Here is an 11,444-nt window from a genome sequence, read left to right as displayed (position 1 = left end):
AATTTCTAATATGTGTCCAAGATAGATAACATTACCCCTAAAATGCAATGTTTGGAAGCGAGCAATTTTATTATAACCTGGTAATGTTATGAATTATGGACTAGGTTTGCTCCTATGTTCTCTGATGTTTCTTTCCGTATCTCCTCCTCTCTTCATTATCTTCTCTTTCTTATATTCACTCCCTTCATCTCTCACTGTCATATAGTCTCGATAATTGAGAACCTTTCTTCATTTCCTTTGATAATGTTTCATTTCTTTCTCTGTCGCTCTCCCTCCCCTATTATGTAATACCGCTCTTTCTCTTTCTCTTTTCCCTCTCCCCCTCTCTTTTTGACCGCTATTTGTGGTCTAGATTAACCTGTAAGGTGTTCCACCAGATACGAATACTTATGGTTGGCTAGGTAAGCTACAAAGGGATTATATAGTCTATGTTTCTTTTTGTTCCAATGTAGATGCAAAGATAATATCCAGGAAGGGTTGATGATTTGATGACAAACTGTCTCACTGTATTGCAATATGCCCCTAAATTAACACCTCTAAAGCCATAATTATACCCTTTCGCCCCCATCCTGTTCAGACAACATTCACCCGTAGATTTAATTATACTGTACGTTCACACATTTGTTAGGTAACAGTAAATCCGATTTCTAGACAAATGAGGTTCCCATTCCGGTTTTTATTTTCAAAATGAACTTCTTTCGATAAAGGGAAAGGTAATAGATAACGTAGTTCATTAATAGGTACAGACAGCATTCAAGGCCCCTGTTGATCCTACTCGTGCGAATAGTATATATGACATTATTATTTAATAAAACTTTGGCCTCAAAATCAATATAGCCAAGACAGAGGTCCAGGACATCAGCAAGCGGCAGCAGTACATTAACATCAGCATAGGTGAAACCGAACTGCTACAGGTGGAAATAGTTGTTTACCTGGGAGTTACCATCACTCAATCAGGAAAATGCACGGAGGACATACAGAATAGGATTGGAAAAGCCATATGTGCTGTTCAAAATCTTCACAGCATATTGACAGCAAAAGAAATTAGAGGTGCATCAAAGCTTAAACTACTGGATTGATTGCATAAAGGCTGATTGTGCTACCAGATGTCTAGGATCCCTAACAGAAACGACCAGAACATCACAAGATAAGAAGATCTGGCTGGAGGTCATGAAGCAGAAGCCATCACACATCTCCCAGATGGTGTGGAAGGCTTAGGTCAAGGTAGGTAAAGGTATTTGCCAAGTAAAACTAGCAGGCACTCATCTTTTTTTTCTACTTGTTTTATCTTTCACGAATTTAATCTTTCTATAAAGGACCAGATTGTTCAGGTCATAAGATTTAATTCACGAGACAGGTATGTTGTGAAAATCAATCGAATTTCACCAAAACTAATCATTGAACCAAATCATGAGTAAATTGTATATCCTAACTTCTATGATAGAAATTAAGATTATTGATTAGGCGTCTCATCTTCTGAATTCATTGCAAAGAGCCTCCATTGCGACAGGGAGTCGTACGTACGTTCTTAGTGTATGAGTCTTGAAAATTTAGCCTCTAGAATAGTCATAACACTACACATGTGTGCGCTTGTGAGTAGGAGGGTCTAAAAACTATAATCATTGAACCAAATTGTTGTACTTCATAAAGACTGCTCTTGTATGATTCATCATTGAATACTATTCGAAGCACTGTATTCTGCGTGAGTCACATAGCTCAAGGAGACCAGTATGCACATGAAACATTATGTACATGGTTGTATGTAGTTTTCAAGAGAGACATCTTAATGCGTTCAAATTATCAATTCCCGAGAGGGTACTTTGTTCGAAAGAACCAGGTTGTCCTTGGAAGGAAGGAAACCCGTGTCTCCAAAGGCGCTATAATGTTTCCGACTGTGGTTTGCACGACAGATCTTTTTTCTTCTTGCTCTTCATGGTGTACTGAATACCGTCCCCCAAGACCTTAAGCCTTCCCTTGACCCATCTACAGTTTCTGTAAGCCCCCAACCCCTTGATAAGATTTCCGTCATTAAATCTGATGAAATGAAGTATTCTCGCAAATCTATAAACAATCTGTGTAGTTCTCCTGAACAGGGTATGAATCATTACGAGAGGTAACATAATTAGACATTGTTGATACGTTAAATGAAAGCGAGAACAACAGATCCCCCCCCCCAAAAAAAAAACACCATTATAAATTAACTCCTTTATAACCCTTCCCAATACCCTAGCTAGCACGTGAAATACTGAACTTCTTTTATAAGAAGAAGACGCATCTTACGTTTCAGAGGAACCGCTGTGTTCTCTTATACAGAAAGAAAGATAAACAAACTGTTGTTGCCAAATTAGCCTTTTACGTAGGATGTATATAAGGCCAAAAAAAAAACACAACATGTTTAGCGTCCTGTTTTTTCGAAAAATAGGAAGGAGGAGGCCCTTTTTTTTTTCTTTTTTTTTCTTTCAAAATGGCCTCCCAAAATGGCCGCTCGGTTCATTTTCCCTGACAGTCGTGCTATTTTTCAAGATGGCCGCCAACATTTTTTTTTTTTTTAAAATTCAGAAATAGATCCATTTTAGCAGTGTTTTTCTTTTTTTTTTCTTTAAAAAAAAAAAAAAGATAAAATGAAAAATTTCAAAAAAAAAAAAAATAGGACGCGGCCCCCAAAAAGCGGGCGGGGACGCTAAATGGCCTAAGAGTCATCAGAATTCTTCACTGATATTTTCCTCTTTGGTGAATTTGAGATGATGTCTGAAATATAGGACAAGGTGACTTTGAAAGTTTGAAGCTGGGACCTTCAAGTCCCCAGGTAATCCCAATAGACAGTCTTCTGTGAGTCAACCCACGTGGACACTACGTGACATTATCACCCCACATTACAGCTAAAATGTCTCGAGTCAGCACCCATCACGTGCACACTCAGACATTATTAGAAATGGCGGCTGACAAGAGGCTTTCCAAAAATAGCAGAGTAAAAGTGAGGAAAGGCACACGTCAAATTATGAAGTGGAGAAAACAAGGAGAAGTCTTGGAGTTATCTCATGTTTTGCCAGAACTACACATTTACGTGGTTTTAGGGGCCTTCTCGTGCGCTAATTAAGTTACATCATGATCTCACATCATATATACCCATTGGCCATCTAGGTGGAAATAACACTTTCTCTTTAGACTTACACATTCATGTTCTTGAAAGAAAAACTCATTTATGGGAATGAGGAAATGAAAATAATTATGTCGTTTCTGCTACCCTGTTAGTCGGAATTTTGTATATATCAACAATGAAATACCTAAAACAAAACTTGGAATTGCAAGAAAACTAGCCTCCAAGAAGGCGTCTCAATGGAAGTAGGCATCACATTCACCTAATATATTTTCTTCGGATGTCTCAACTGTCACGTCACCCTACAAAATCAATCTCCTCATACACCATAGACTACGTATCTTGCTCTATTAATACGAATCTCATTTCCTTATCTGCCTCTGCCATTATCTCTCTCCCTTTCTCAATATAATTATGATTACTCACAACAGCATAGTATTTAAAGGCATTTTTCGCGCGTTAGCCCTTTTCACTTGTCAAAAGAATCATGTCATATGGTCTAATCTCCATTCAATCTAAAAATCGTCTTCTAGAGTATAATAAGGTTGTTATCTAAGGCCTAGACATTTAATTACATCCACACAATGGGACTATTTACATCATATCTCTGAAAGGCTAGAAGAGGGTTAGAATTTTATATTAGGATAATCACTATTGATTATCTCGATTGAGGAAGCGATGATGATTGTACATGGCCTCGGTTAGCATGGCTAGGCCTCCTGGATGACGCACACATCACCCCGTGCTTCAGGACGTAAACACCAGCACGCCCACTTTCACAAAGTATCTGTGCCAAGATTAACGTTAGCAATTCGTTTTGATTCAATTTTGAAGACCTGGATAATATTATATTTAAGGGTTCCTTATATGTATTAGGCCTGTAAGCCGAGCACAGTTGAGGAGAACAAAGATATCTCCTGGAAATTCATATATATTCCTCTAGATAAGAGAGGAAAGGAGTCGGCTTTAAAATCCATTCTTCTTTATCTATTTTCCAACCGGATTTTGAAGAGACAGTAGGCTTAATGACTGATATCATAATGCGTTGTTCTTCATCTTATATTTAATAGAAAATCAGTTACATCGGAAGATTAAAACGAAAAGTGTTGTCCGATCTCAGACAGGCTGGAATCCGCTTAGAAATAATTTTACTCCGCTCGAAATCAAATAACGATCCATAAGATCTCCGTAAAGCTGCAAAGGTGTTTGCTCTCATGCACGGGTAAGTTAACATCAGAGTTAGATGACCCACAAAACACAATGCAGGTCATACGCCATATGGCCTCAAACTTCTGCGTACCTGCCATGAGCCTCATTACATGGCTAACGTAGGTGACATAGTAGCACAGCCTTGTGAAAGTAATGAGTCGTAAGATAGAGAACTCTGCGCCTGACTGTGTATTATCCTGCAAGTTTTAGTCATCAAGGAAAAATGTCCTCACTAGCATGCCGAGCCGAAGGATTCGTGTATTAAGAATAGCAATATAGCTCTTGTCATGAATCTATTTCAGTAAACTTTTCTAGCTGTGTTCATGTGAAATTGATATAGAAAAACAAATGGTTTTATATTTTCTGCTCTGGTCCCCCCCCCCCCCCCCAAAGGAAGATAATATTGCTTATTGGATCTTGCATGCATGTAATATTGCTTATAAATTTGAGACATGTAATGAATGTCTAGATTGTGTAGATTTCTGCATATAAATCATTCGAAATTATTACGTTTAATATAGGACTCTTATCTGCTTCGGTAATTTTTTTCTTCTTTTTCTTTGCCTCATCAGAGGATATATTAAGTACATGGTTACATTAAAAAATACAATACTACAAATCAAATTTACATAATCACAAAAGCATCATTATTGGCATAACAAAGACTTGGTAATTAAGTTTTTTCTTGCAAAGCAATTGAATCATCATTAACATAAACATTTCACTGATAGTTTTGTTACCCCCTCTTATTTATTTTCTTTTTTCTCTCCCTTAAATAACACCTAACAGTTCTTTTGGTAAAAGCTTTCTGGTCATATTTATGTTTGACTTACTTTCCAATCTTTTTATAATTTCTCTCTGGAAAATTTGTTTAGAAGCAACTTTTCTCTTGTCTATCCAAGTCATATTTCGATTAACAATCAATTTATAAATGTTTCGGTAAACTAATGCCAGTGAACAGTACGTGAAGCGCCATAGTCGACTTTCGTCACACGCACAATGTGTGTGAAAATAACACTGTGACACTAATATAGTTTGGTATTTCGATCCCCTGTCGATTAAAAGTTAATGTTTTTCAGTTCCCTGAATTAAATCTAACAGTAAAATACACTCCAGACTTTCGATCTGAAACGTCAAAGAGAGAGAGAGAGAGAAGGGAGAGTACAATTGTAGAAGAAAAGGGACGACAATATAAAAGTATGACCTGAAATTTTAAATGTTAAGGACACTCTTTACAATACTGTCAAGATAGAATAAGTGATAAAGATGATGAACAAACGGGTAGTTGTACTGAAATAAAGATCGATCTGTTACTGAGGAAATACGTGGGGCCCCCATTCCTTCCCAAGTTGCCAAGGCCGTTACTATCTTGATTCAGGCAAAGCGGAAATCAAATCAGGATTTTTACTCAGGATTCTACTGACCTAGACAGGGTGACCAACCAAATTATAATGAGCCATATAAAGGTCTCAGGGTACTTCTCAATTTATAGACTTTCAAAATCGAATGAGTAAGGAAATGTCATGCGAAAAATAGGACAGATGTCAGGTGATGACAACCAGGGCATCATTTTAATGCAGTCTGTCCGAGTTTAAGCTTCTCTAGGTTTGACGGGTATTTTGTACCCCTTACAAGGTCATCATTTCAATTTGCACCAGACAAATGTAATAATGAACCAAGCTTTCAGTACGCTTCAGTGTCACACAATTATTACATCTGTCCACTATTATGTCGATTGTTGGTCTAGTACCGCCATGCGACGTTACAAAATATTATTACTTGAGCTTTGAGTGCAGGCCTGCTTCCAGATCGATTTGAAATTCAACGGTTTTCAATTCAACTGCACGATGATCCCGTCAAAGCAATGATCTATGTTGTACTGGGTCTTGAGTTGGCAAACCAATTCCCTTAGATTTTCTTCCAAAGGATTAATAGTTTACCTACATGTATACTCGAGACTCTTAGTAACTTTTATTTGCAGCAGTAAAGTCCATTCCTGCGTTCAGGAAAAGTTTGATTTTGCGATATATCGTAAATATTGTAAATTTGCGAAGATTTTGCTGATTGCACATTTGAATTGAATCATCGACACTTTAAATGAACGGGAAATACTTTGAAAGCTTATGAGTCATAAAAATGTTAAACAAAATATCGACCATTGACTGTTGAAGAGTAGCAAAGCTAGCACTCGTATAAGTGGTGAACATTCTATACAGAGTCTATGCAGACCGACAGACAACTCCCTAAACATCCTAATCTGGTATGAATGCAGCACACTAGTCAGAGAGTTTAACTGTATTTATGAAGGGAAATACAATTATATCAAGGAGAGGACAGCTTCATATCATATTACTTGAAATTATCTTCTTTTTTAGTACTTGATATTAGTTTGCATACAGTATTGCAACTTCTCAATACTGATGAACTACACTACGAAACTCATCAGAATCACATTTGCACCAAACATATTATTGTGTACGTTTTCTTTTTTACACTTGCGAAGCGAAAAGGTAAATTTAGTGAAGAATATTAGTGAAGAGTATTTTTTGCCGAGAAAGTGTCTTTGAACTGTCGTTCCTCCGTGTAATTTGAACCAATTCGGGATATATTTAAGCCTGATTAATGGATTCTCTGCTCTTAACCACAGCGGTTCCACCGAGATCATAGGTTTTTCCCTAAAACCGCAGATTAACATACATTTGCCCTCATTCTGCCAATTTCTTAACAAGAAATAAGACACTATTACTTAAAGTGACAATATTTTTATTATCCCTTGGACAGCTAAATCAACCCGCTTTCAACACGGTCTAAACGAAGTCTGATGGAACTTGATATTTCGTAGGGTATAGCTTTGAATCCGCAGTATTTAGCAGTGTAATTTGCAGAACCGTAATACGATAGGTGAAATGCCTTGTAACATGAACAAGTAAAAAGCTTCCATTTCCCCGACACAATGTTACAGCCTCCCTGATTTGATAGTACATTGTAGGTGTTGCCTTGTACTCAGAATACGTGAACGATCATATGCTCTTGTTAAATTGAAAACAAAATTCAGTTGTTTTAATTACTGCTTCCATAATTGATAAATTAAAAGATAATGGCATCGAAAGGAGACAATTTTAAGGAGAAATACACAATAGAGTGATTAGGAAAGATGTATTCGCTATGAGACTAATTTATCAATAGACACTTTCTTAACTCGTCTGTCAATGAATATTTCTCTTAAAATAGATATTAAGATCTGCACTTAGAGAGCTTCCTTATTGGCAACATTAGCTAAATATACATTAGATACTTTCATATTAAACTCGAACACAAGGTCACGTAACATAATTTCGTGATGCTTGATTTCTATTTTAGCCTAGACATTTATTAAGGTTATCATCATCTTAAAACAGTGCACCCTGCTTGGGATCCTAATTTGTCTTACCTCGCCGAGACGTTTATACATTTAGGGTGCCTAGGAAAATCGACAAGAAAAGTCGCTGTTAAATTACTACTTCCTGTGTAAGCATTTGACATTGCCCTGTCATGTATGACTATAAACAGGTATACTGGATATTATGTAAGAAAGGGGCCTTAGAAAGCGGAGAAAGTGCACGTCACGCTCTGAAAATCCACTGATGATTAACTAGGAGCAAGAATTAGAAAACCTAGTGAGAACTAAAAATTGAATTGCATTTTCTCTCCGATGTTGTTGAACACAACATTGTAGCTTACTGACTCTAAGTTTGATATTGAAAAGTGATGAGATAACAAATCTGGAATAAACAAGTTGGAATAATGCTTTAAAACAGAATATAAATTTGAATCACCTTTCCGATTTAGTTTTGAAACCCCATTGTTGCGCCTGGCTTTCAAATTTGTTTTCGTGACACACCGTGTAGTCGTAAGGGGTTATTGTGTCTCGTGATGTATTTCTTCTTTCTCTTATGAGACAATGTTACCCCTCATCACATATTCTGCTCATCCAAATTCAGAATAACATCGCCACACAACACAGGAAGGAGCCGAGATAAAAACGTGCCTTTTTAACACATAATGTCCGTAAAAATAACATTAAAGCAAATGTGAATGGATGGACTCTTTTAGCATCATCTTAATAAAGATTTTCCGGTGTCTCGAATGTTTAACTCGACGAATTTTCTTGTTTTTAGTTGTTGAAAGAAATACCTTCACCAAACATAATAGCAAGTCTCTAAAGCAAAGTCTTTATTACACTTTTAGCAATATATGGATATTGCGAAAAAATGATTCGTTTTATCATTTCTAGTTGATTGAAATACATTTTTTCTCATTCCCTTCTATACTTTATTTCTATACAGTATAAATTGAAATACGTTATATTAATTTGAGTTATTTTCAGACCATCCGATTCCAATCATTTATAAAAACAAAAAATAATACTTACATTTAATGCAATTTTCTATAATCCTAATCATAAATGGATCAGACTAGATAATTAAATTCTTTCATATTAATGTAAGTGAACAAAATACATTTTGTTTTAGAAGCGCATCTAAACTGTATCAATTCAATACATTTTTTGTAAAATAATTTTTTCAACGTTCATAGCATGAGGAAAGAGCACGGTCGTAAAGATTTTTTTTTTAAAAATCAACTAATTTTTGTTTAAATAATCCCTTTCCGTCTCCCATTGAAATTCGTGAACATTACAATGACCTTCGGGCTTATGACATGATCAAGAAACTGGATTATATCAGTTTGAATTTTGTTTTCATGCTACTTTTTTGTCCTTGTTAAACTCCAATTTAACTGTCATCGTTTTTCAGACCGCAGCCGGAGAAATATTTTGAGAATGGTGATCAGTTTTCTGAGGTCATGAAGCGCAGACACAGTGGAGAGATAAACATCGATGACAGATCTCATTCCAAGTCGCTTCCTGAGCATCACGGGGACTACTCGACCTCTTTTAAATCACCTTGATCAGTGATCATCCAACAAATTCAACGAAAGATAGAGAGGAGAGAAGGGAGGAAGAGAGATCAAGAGAGAAAGAGAGAGAGAGAGGGGGGCAGAAAGTATGATGATGTGAGTGGGGAGAGAGTGTGGGTTAGAGAGTGGGTTTAAGGATGGTACGTGCGTGTGTGTGCTAAAGTGTGTGCGTATATACTCAATTTATTATTTGGGTCCAGCATGACCAGGTCCTCATGGTCATTGCATATGACCGATTTTGTGTTGTCCAACGAATTATCATAACCCTCCACCTTCGTCGGACCCCACGGGCTTTGATCATTGGGCTATCCATGAACTTACTAAAAATATATGGGGTATGATGAAGGATTATTTAGCCTTCAAGATTCCTTCACATCAGGAGTCAGCTGAAAGGGCGTTGTAGTTAAACTGACATAAACGTCACAACGAGATTGTCTGCAAAACATAGCGCTATGAGTAGAAGAAAATGTTTACTGTGTTTATGTTCTGAAAGCATACTGGCTTATCGCTGGAACAACACATTTGTTTTTGTAATGGTGAAATATGTAAAATAGTTGTTGATTGAGTACCATATCAACAATCATATATGAAATCAAATACACAAACTGATGGAGAAGCACAATGACGGGAAAGAGTTTATTTTCACCGCACGCAAAGACGGGTGAACTTTATGGTCTTTATTCTGCTAATTCAGTAATACAATGGATATAGTATAGACATTTAGTAAAATGTTAGCCTATATGCTTAATTTTACCATCGATAATATTACGAACCACTCTTTTGTGTTAGTGCATTAATATAATTCTACACGAAGTGACGAACAATCACAGGAAGTAAAGAGAATCTATATTTAAGATACTTGGAGAGTTTGAGTAGTTATTCTCATAAAACATTTATTTGACAAAACACTATATCACCTTGGTATCAGATCTAGAAATCTGATAAATTCAGCGAAGAAAGCGAAGTTTTCTACAATGGTTAAAGTTTTTGTTTACGACCGCTAAAGAAGGCCCTGTACAATTAATACAAATGACAATTGCAATCATGGCTTTTCTCCACAACGTTTAAAAACCATACTAAGAATTTTGGTACATATAATATCGGTATGTTTATATTGTCATTATTTGTTAAACATCATTAGACCTATATTCTTCACACAAAGAGCGACTACATATGTTACAAGAATACCATTCCTTGAAATACAATTGAAATTGGACTATGTAAGATCATACATGCATTATGCAATTATGGACTCTTACTGAAAACAAACATAAGTAATGTGTAACATGGCTTTAATGTTTTGCCACGCTAGCCTGCCTGCACGTCTAGCTGTAATAGTCCTTCCATACCAACGCCGGATTGTTTTGAAACTTAATCCAGCCTGTCTGCAAATAAAATGTTTTCCAATCTGGTTTCAATCTTCGGCTTTCTCGAAGGATTTAGGATGAGTTGGGTGAATGGGGGAGATATCGTATTTTCAAAACTAATATTTTGATGAGTCACTGTGTAAGGCATACGGCGGACAGAATAATTTTCGACATAAGTAGCAGCAAGGAAATATATTTTTTACACAAAATATGGAATCTTTAGAGGTGGTGGGACAGATCGCAGAAAGAATTGACGCAGATAGAGCAGATTATATATACTATAATTGAACTATTATAGATGATGATAATATTACGTACAAAGATATTTCTAGATACACATGATTTACAAAAAGAATCGAACAAGTGTTGCTCTTTAGCCTTGAGAATACCGAGCAAGTACTTATTAATAGGGCTATGCGTTAAAAGCCTGGCGTGAAGAAACATCCGATATGCCAAATCGCAAAGAATTACTATTTTCATGTTCGAAAGAAGAATTTGTCATTAGCCTGCAATAGAAGATCATTTAAGAAATTTCTCAATGGTTTGTGCCTTCAGATTGCACAAAGCAAAGCCAAACTATGACACTGAAACATATTAGATTTGTACTGCCTCCTCCCTGTGACGACCACATGCGACTCTTCGAAGTAGTCTTCGAGCTTCTTGGTTGGTTACCAGATAGACCAGCGGTTCGACCCACGTCATGGATATAGCAAACTTGTCAATTGCGCTGTGCCATGCTGAATTGGGAAAAATGGAGTGACAGATTACATATGGAGCATATGCAAAGATAGAGGAACCTGTGATGATAAGGACAG

General features: G+C 36.5%; 1 long non-coding RNA gene across 1 annotated transcript; it reads left to right on the top strand.

Moving 5' to 3' along the window:
* The first annotated feature begins 673 nt into the window (after positions 1–673).
* On the top strand, positions 674–10,118 carry LOC115926619. The gene is made up of 2 exons (XR_004065169.1): positions 674–1,224; positions 9,100–10,118. It is a non-coding gene; the product is annotated as an uncharacterized LOC115926619 (long non-coding RNA).
* The last annotated feature ends 1,326 nt before the right edge of the window (positions 10,119–11,444 follow it).

This window comes from Strongylocentrotus purpuratus, unplaced genomic scaffold (assembly GCF_000002235.5).
Source record: "Strongylocentrotus purpuratus isolate Spur 01 unplaced genomic scaffold, Spur_5.0 spur5_scaffold_2, whole genome shotgun sequence".
Lineage (NCBI taxonomy): Eukaryota > Metazoa > Echinodermata > Echinoidea > Camarodonta > Strongylocentrotidae > Strongylocentrotus > Strongylocentrotus purpuratus.
This window is presented reverse-complemented; position numbering and strand designations above follow the sequence as displayed.